This window comes from Lepisma saccharinum, chromosome 13 (assembly GCF_977018435.1).
Source record: "Lepisma saccharinum chromosome 13, izLepSacc3.1, whole genome shotgun sequence".
In the NCBI taxonomy this organism is placed as follows: domain Eukaryota; kingdom Metazoa; phylum Arthropoda; class Insecta; order Zygentoma; family Lepismatidae; genus Lepisma; species Lepisma saccharinum.
The window spans coordinates 27,363,642-27,369,641 of record NC_139241.1 but is presented as its reverse complement, the minus strand read 5'-3'; the positions used below and the strand labels follow the sequence as shown (position 1 = coordinate 27,369,641).

The following is a 6,000-nucleotide window of genomic DNA, read 5'->3' as shown; positions in this document are numbered from 1 at the left end:
AGGAAAGGAACTAACGACACACTTGAAATTGCAATTCCTTTCAACATCCAGCCAAGGCTGAACGTTTGGCACACGACAAGTTAGCTTTCTAGGGTTATTATGATAGCTTTTTACAGCAAAAATACTAAACTATTTCAGCAGAGAAACATCTTCATTTCCTCTACTTTGTTTATGTACTTTTCAAAGGTTCACGGGAATAAAAGTGCTACATCCATTTATATCCCTTTAATACCTCAAATCATTACATATTCACATTTACTACAGAGTAAATAATTGACACCACAAATACAGTTGGTGATCTTTTTTTGTGCTGAAAAATAACTCTAAAAAAATACTTTATGAAAGAACCTGATCCCCTACATTTGTGCCATTACCTATCCACATCTATAACAAAAGTTCCCTAAAAGATATTATACGAGTATTAAACAGCAACGGCTACATCTGTTGTCTTTTGCGAAATTTCATTCAATATTACTTCATTACTGTACAATTCCTGTATTATGTACAAAATGTGAACTGATTCTGAAGGTCAAAACTTTTCCAATGATTTTTCAGTCAGCAGAAACTAGTATATGGCAGTTTGCATTTCTCCTGGCAAACTCTCGACTTCTTTCCATGTCAACACATTTCTTGTCAATATTATGAAGTTATACATGTACATTTTCTCTCTCAAAAGGAAGTGAAATTGTAATATTAGTATAAATTAATTTTACTTATGCTATCAACCTTCCGTATATGTTTTGAATTCTGATATTTCACATATGCATTGATCTTTACAAATAACATATTAACACAAAATATAAGTGCTGTAACATTAGGTAAAAATATCTTCAGTTCCTACTATAATCTCTCTCAAAAACATTAAAAAGATGAACATGCACTGTAGATGCACAGAACTCATTATTAAAGCATATGATTATGCTCACGTTAGAACTCTTTCTCAAAAAATATACATCCTTTAGTCATCAAAATACAGGCAGTATTTTATGTAAATGTAAGTTTTACAATAGTATTCAGATATAATGATGCCACGACAAGTATACATGCACTTGCATGCGTAAGGGAATTGTTCAAGTGAAAGAATATTTTCCCTGCTGCGTAAAATAACATTAATATAAATTACATGTTTAGGAACTAAAAAATATTTACTGGATTTCAGAATTTTTCACAGCTAAAATTGCAATGATCAGATTTGTTTTTTAAGTATGGTGAGCAATAACAAAATATTTATTCAAGTGCTTGAAATCACAATTTCTCATTCTTTAAGGCAGTTGATTTAACAGAAGTTTGACATGTTTTTCTGCCACCTTGAGAAAGTTGAATTGACATCGTCTGTTAGCTCACACTACAAAATCTACTCACACTGAAGGAGGAACAATGTTCAAATATTAATACAACATATATGCATGTTCTATGAACCATACTAATGGAACTTTTAATGCGGATTACAACTCTCGTTTCATAAAACAGATATGTATGCATGAGAATTACAGAACCTTATGGCATTACCATGCATTTGTACTACGAGTCTTATCTAGTATTGTAACAACAATCCAATGCTGTGTGTGTGCTAATCTTTCAGTGAGAGAGAATGTAGCTTATTTTTAATGAAATATCTCCCTAAATCTTACAATTTCTCTACAAAAAGTAGCCAATTACAAAATTCTAAATTAGTAGTAGTTCCAAATTTCATATTCATATTTCTCTCTGAAATACTCTGTTTGCTATGACTAAAAAATATACTAATACATATGTACGTATTTTTTTTTCATTAAATTAACAATACAAAAAATTACTGTTCTCACTACAGGTTCAAAGACAATAGATCTTACATGGGTCACCTTGTGTATGTTGCATTTTACTATTGCATATACATAAAAAACATCAGAGGATAATTATTTATAATTGTATCAAGTATTAATGGGATCAATACGATCAATACATCCCTCACCCACAAGTTTGTAAACGACAACAGGGCAATATGTAGCTTCTTCCTGCAAGCAAAAGAAAGAAAAAAAATCAGAATTATTACACAAAAATTAATTAATTTAAAATCATAACAATGGTTGAGCCAATACCACTTTGCACCAATGGAAACACTCTTGCTGATTTCCAGCTATGCAAATACTTGAAAACTCGAAGTAGTTTTGAATATTTATAAACATAAAAGTAGGCGCATTGATTTTTCAGTGTTATTTTCCCCAAAATTCATGTTTTTATTTTATCGCAGCTTTCTGCCAAATATACCTATATACTCAATCGGTATCAACCGATATAGCCATATCGATTTATCAGTAAAATTACCAATAATTTTAGATATAATAGATCAAAAAATCTCATAATTAAGTAAAAAATTATGCCATTTTGTTATAATTTTTATGGAAAATCTCCATGTCCTACTTCTTTAAAAGTAAATGTCTAAATATGCAACTTCTTTTGCAGTGCAGTCACCTGGAAAAAAACGTTTGAAGGGTAAGGGGGAAAAAACAAGAAATGTCCATTTTTTTTCGATTTTGAGGTTTACAGCTCATTCTGTTGGTTGGAACTGGTACTAAACAACTGTACAAAAAACACTGGAATGAAATGAGAAATGTGCATGTAAGAGACGATCGAATATTTGAGGTACTGGGAAAGAACATAGGAAAGATTAGGATTAAAATGTCGTTTTCTCCAAAAACTGGTTTTGTTACATTCCTTGTTCTTTCCCCTTACCCTAATTTATTAAAGAGATCAATGAACCATTCAGGTTGTCTAAGGACCATCTGGGATTTTATATCAGCCCATCCCTACAAACAATTACACCTTCATTGTGCTTTTAAAATACAGGGTAGCTACGATTTTTTGATTATGAAATTCCCTGACTTTTCCAGGTTTTCCAGACCAGAAATGAAATTTTTCCAGACATGTTTGCAGTCATGATTTTTGCTTTTGAACCTCATGTTTTTGAATAAAATATGCAGGCACGTTAATTATTATGAATATGACTATACACAGTTATTAGCTGAAAATTGACCAAGTGATTAATACAATGCTATTCAATGAAAAAATAAAAACTATTGTACTTCCGCATTTTCACTAAGTAATTACAATTAAAGTGGTGTAAAAAAAATCAATAAAAAAATGTGGCATATATCAAAGCTGTACAATGTAACCTGTATACAACCTCAATTATATCAATACAAATGAGAAACAACAGAAAATTAGGTCATGTACCTTTAGAAAATATGCAATAAATGTAATGATTATATTTTTAAATTTATTGAAAATAGTACATATTTCGGAAATTCAGAACGTGAATGGGGCTGGTGACCCACCATACACCTAAAAAAAATATATACGTGGGCCATACTTTGGAATCAAATATCTCCATTACTTGAGTTTTCCACATGCTGGAACCAATTTTATATTACGGAAAACCTAGAAATCTGTCTATTAAAAGGTAACAGTTCCGAATGTTTTATGATTTTTTCAAATTTTCCTAGAAGGAAGACTAATTACCATAGAATTTTGGCAATCATTGTGACACAAAATTTGAACCTTCCTTAAAATAATGAGCACTGTTTGGATTCGAAAAAAGTTATTTATGTTGAAAAGAAAACTTCAAAATGACCTTACGCAATCATACACACTTCCCACGGACAAGGGGACAAGGTAATTCTCTGGTTGACAAGCGACAGTAAGTATCGTAAACTAGTGGAAATGAATGTAGAAATAAATCGGAACCTTAGTAGAGTGCATTCAGGGTCTTTATTTTAATTCTAAGACAACCAAATCTGACCTTCCTAACCTAACCACAAAAGCATATATTGACAAAATCTTAAGTAATCGCTAAAACTCTGCAGTATGTGTTAACCTTTTGAGTCCCAAGGCCATTTTCACAAGTAACCTCCTTTGTCCCGAGCCGATTTTGAGCAAAATGCAGAGTTTCAATTAAATGAGTGTAGATCGGAGACTAATTGCCCTAGAGAGATGAGTGATATACCGTTGTACGCGGAATGAACCAGAGATACAGACTACATGAATTTTTTGCAAATTCGGCGTATATGTGGTGGGGAGGAGGGGGGCTATCTCTCAAAATTCCAAAATTTCGGGGAAAAAATGGGGTACCCCCACCCTCCCCCAAGAAAAGGTACATGACAGTGTCGACATCCACATAGAAATGATTGCTGACATGTAAGGAACACAAAAATATTTGCATTATTATCATATGACCAATGTAACTTGAGTTGTACCCTCAAAAGGAATGGTACACTGATTCAAGCTTCAAAATGCAGCGGTACCTTGAAATGACTTTAGCTCAGAGACTATTTGCCCTGGAGATATGAATGATATACCGTTGTACGCAGAATGAATCACAGATTCAGACGATATATAATTTATGCACATTCGGCGTACATATAGAGGGGGAAAGGGGGGAAATACCCTGAAAAATACTTTTTTTTAAAAAAATTGGGGTTTGTCCCCCGCCCCCTGCCCCAAAAAAAAGGATATGAATAGTTCAAAATGCACATAGAAATTATCGCTGGCATGTAAGAAACAGAAAAATATTTTCATCATTGTCATATGACCAATGTAACGCGAGTTGTACCCCTGAAACAAAAGGCTTGTATGCCACTGTACGCACAAAACGACACACACCTACGCACAACTTTCACGGACGAAAAGCTAGAATGCAGTGAAAAATGAGCACCGATTCTTGCAACTGCTTGAAATTCTATTTTGAGACAATGCAGGGTTACCTGTGTTGCAACTTGTGGAACACTTGTGCTCAAAAACAAAGGTTTCCTTCATCGTGCCTCGAAATTACATTCTCACAACGCAGATTCAACAACCAGTCTTCCCCCTCCCCCACCCTCAACCCCTGCTTGCGCTCGCACGGAAAACTTTCATTTTGACATTGGATACTGATAAACATGCTTCCTTCGAATGCAGTTACCAGGCGGGAGTGAAAAGCATTGCTTTAGAACAACAGAGCCAGTCTTCCTTTGCCGGCAAAAATTTTCCCTTGAAAAGAGACACAAAAGAGAAGTAGTTCCTTTTCCTGCCTTTTCCCCTCCATTTTCATGAAGAAAAAGAAGTGCAAGAAACATTTCTGTTAAATACATTTGTTAGGAACAATATATATATATATATATATATATATAAATCGAAATTCTAGCAAAAAATAGAAAAGTTATAACGTAAAAACTACGACCTTGACACAGCGTCTCAATCGAGATGCTTGGGACCGCGAGGGTTACATTTTGGTATCTCGATTGAGGTGCTTGGGATCCAAAAGGTTAACAGACATACTAAATCTAAATCGAACCATGTAAAAGTTGCATATTAGTATGATGAAATCGTAATAAAACAAAAGAAACTTGGGCCCATTTTCACCACTTTTCAGCATAATTTCATTCTACATGCAAAAAATACGTAAAATTACTATCGGCAGCAAACCAACATTCCTAACCTAACAACGATGTGTGACCAGCGTACGTTTAATTCCTCTATTTCGCACCAGTTTTTTAAAAAAATAAATTCATTCTACATGCACAAAACATGTGCATATTCGAATAATGACATCACTGATACTGCATAAAATCACTAATTTCTCAGGTGTAACATCTCTGCAATGTAAAAACTACGACAACGAGCAGCAAATGAACTAGTTGATCAGGTTGCTTCTGAACGAGTCGCAAACGAAGAACTCAAAATCACAAAATGGGTTCACGGGGGGAACGAAATAGTGAGTCCCTTTGATTTTACTAGGCATCCGCACCCGTCCAGTGTGACGTCAACCACAACCAGTTTACGTGAAATTCTGCTCTTCAAGGCAGAAAGTATTACATTGTCTTTGGTTCAAGGAGTATACAGTTATTGCAGATCCAAAACCAATGAACTGTCTGAACACCAACCTGCTCTGCTTCACATATCAAAAGAGAACAGGTTCCGAACGGGTGTGTTCTTGCAGAAAGGAAATTTAATCACTACACACAAAGCTAAAGCAACATTTTCTCC

General features: G+C 34.2%; 1 protein-coding gene across 1 annotated transcript in view; it reads right to left on the bottom strand.

Moving 5' to 3' along the window:
• Positions 1-210: 210 nt before the first annotated feature.
• The window catches only part of Ak2 (Adenylate kinase 2), a 50,552-nt gene continuing 44,762 nt past the window's right edge, over positions 211-6,000 (bottom strand). Inside the window, exon 7 of the mRNA XM_083133978.1 lies at positions 211-1,994. The gene's annotated coding sequence lies outside the window, so the exon portion shown is untranslated. The remainder of the gene's footprint in view (positions 1,995-6,000) is intronic.